The sequence below is a fragment of the Microtus pennsylvanicus genome, chromosome 11, assembly GCF_037038515.1.
Source record: "Microtus pennsylvanicus isolate mMicPen1 chromosome 11, mMicPen1.hap1, whole genome shotgun sequence".
Classification (NCBI taxonomy): Eukaryota; Metazoa; Chordata; class Mammalia; order Rodentia; family Cricetidae; genus Microtus; species Microtus pennsylvanicus.
The window spans coordinates 61931659-61934700 of NC_134589.1; positions in this window are offsets into that span (position 1 = coordinate 61931659).

The window sequence follows — 3042 nt, forward strand, 5'->3', positions numbered from 1 at the left end:
TAACTAGTTCTCTTCTATCCTTGTGTCTGAAAAAGGGAGAAGTTGGGTCTTTATTGGTCAAGGGAGGGAAGACTTCCACATGGAGGCCAGGGTCTTTGTATTCACCCTCTCTACCCCCACACTCTTGGCTGAGGCTCCACAGTTACCTAAACGGGGAACACGGTGCTATTCACTTGTGTATTTGACAATAAAAGTGCCGTGCTTAGAGGAGGTGTCCCAGGTATACAGCCAATACTGCCAGGGAGCCCTCATTGCTCATCCAAAGACCAGAAGTCCTGGGATGCAGCCCAATCCCAGGTTTTTTAGCTGTGAGGAACAGTGACAAACCTCCACTAAACATCCCTTCCTTACTGGGCTGATTGGTCCTTGTCTCCCTCTGGCTGCTGAGAAGAGCCAGTTCACTTATTCCTCCAGGTCTTCTCATAGTAGCCCACAGAAGGCTGCAGGTTGACACCCTGCATCTAAGAAGCCTCCTTCCATGCACCCCTGATTCCTTGGCTTCCCACAGTTGGCGCAGGTGCGTTATCAAAGCTCATTGAGTTAAAATTTGTGTTAGATTTCATTAAAAATAGCATGAAGCTGGTCATGACAACATAGGTATGTTATCCCAGCAACTCATGAATCGGAAGCAATCACCTACACAAATTGGGGAGACCGGCTCTCAACTTTTTAAATGGTGGAAATAGTTTAATGGTAAACACAGTTGTCTGATGTGCTAGGCACTGACCTCAGTCCCCAAAACCACAAAACAGCATCTGAAGCATAGCCATAGTAGTGAATGACTTAGGAGTAAGTGACTTTTAGGAGAAGAAGGGAAGTTTCTGGGGGTACAGGAGGTGGTTACATTCCCAAGCACACAGCAGAGATTTTACTCTGCCTCCGCTTTTCTGCTCATCTCCCCAACTCACAGTGGCCCCAAGGCCCCTGTTATTGTGGCACAAGTGGAAAAGAAGGTAGTAAGCCAGCATTTGTGGACATCGAGGCCCAATGGTTTCCCCTCGACCAAAAAGAACTCCAATTGGGCAGTGGGAGGATAACTGATATCACCTTGCCAGTTCCATCTATATTACCCAGACTGGCTTTGAACTTGTGAAGTGCCTGCCTCCTAAACTTCCTGAGTAACTGGATTGTGGACCTGCTTTGGGTTTGTTCATAGGATGAACTATCCAGACTCCCAGTGACAGGGCTCTCTCTCTTGAGAAGCCCAGACTTTGAGACAGGGTCTTCTATACATCCCTGCCTGTCCTGGATCAGGGTGGCCTCAAGTTCATAGAGATCTTTCTGCTCTGCACCCCAAGTGCTGGGATTAAAAGACATGGACCACCACACCCAGCTCAGACTCCCTCTTTTTAGGTTTAATTTTTAAATTTTTTAGACATTTTTTTGTGTATGGGTATTTTCCTCTGTGTGTGTTTGTGTGTGTGTATGTACCTATACACCATGTGCGGGTGTGTGTGTGTGTATGCACCTGTACACCATGTGCGGGTGTGTTTGTGTGTGTGTGTGTATGCACCTGTACACCATGTGCGGGTGTGTTTGTGTGTGTGTGTGTGTGTGCACCTGTACACCATGTGCGGGTGTGTGTGTGTGTGTGCACCTGTACACCATGTGCGGGTGTGTTTGTGCGTGTGTGTGTATGCACCTGTACACCATGTGCGGGTGTGTGTGTGTGTATGCACCTGTACACCATGTGCGGGTGTGTGTGTTTGTGTGTGTGTGTATGCACCTGTACACCATGTGCGGGTGTGTGTGTTTGTGTGTGTGTGTATGCACCTGTACACCATGTGCGGGTGTGTGTGTGTGTGTGTGTGTGTGCACCTGTACACCATGTGCGGGTGTGTGTGTGTGTATGCACCTGTACACCATGTGCGGGTGTGTGTGTGTGTGTGTGTACCTGTACACCATGTACGGGTGTGTGTTTGTGTGTGTGTGTGTGTGTGTGTGTGTGTGCACCTGTACACCATGTGCGGGTGTTTGTGTGTGTGTGTGTATGCACCTGTACACCATGTGCGGGTGTGTGTGTGTGTGTGTGTGTGTGTATGCACCTGTACACCATGTGCGGGTGTGGGTGTGTGTGTGTGTGTGTATGCACCTGTACACCATGTGCGGGTGTGGGTGTGTGTGTGTGTGTGTATGCACCTGTACACCATGTGCGGGTGTGTGTGTGTGTGTGCACCTGTACACCATGTGCGGGTGTGTGTGTGTGTGTGTGTGTATGCACCTGTACACCATGTGCGGGTGTGTGTGTGTGTGTGTGTGTATGCACCTGTACACCATGTGCGGGTGTGTGTGTGTGTATGCACCTGTACACTGTGTGCATGTTTGGTGCCTGCAGAAGCCAGAAGAGGGGGCCGGGCAGTGATGGCACACACCTTTAATTCCAGCAGAAGCAGTCAGATCTCCGTGAGTTTGAGGCCAGCCTGGTCTACAAGAGCTAGTTCCAGGACAGCTAGGACTGTTACACGGAGAAACCCTGTTTCAAAAAACAAACAAAAAGAAGCCAGAGGAGGGTAATAGGGCACCTGGAACTAGAGCTGCAGGCAGTTGTAAGCCACCATACCATATGGGTGCTGGGAATTGAACCCAAGACCTCAGACTCTTAAACTGTGTTTTCTTTCTACAATAAAATCTCTCAGTTCTTTGCTTTGTCCCAACTCTGAATTCTTTCTTAGACACATGAGCGAGAGTGAGAGTCTAATTAGTGTTGTTTGCTTTCCTGTGGATGTAAGGCTGCCCACCGGAGTGTGGACAAACTACCAAGAGTCTCACCTGAAGAAAGCCAACTCTCCCCCTGCAGTGTTAGCATCTCTACCAGGAGTGGGGTCTGGTGAGCACACTCCCCATCCGTGCTGAGAACAGACGGGGCTGATCCTGGGCAGGTCTTGTGTAGACAAACACAACCGTTGAGTGCTCATGACTATAACCGCCTGTCGTGTCCAGAAGACACCATCTCACAGTAGCTCTCCCTAGTCTCTGACTCTTAGGGTCTCCCACGTTCCCATGACAGTGCCTGAGCCATGGGTGAAGGCCTTTGATACACAT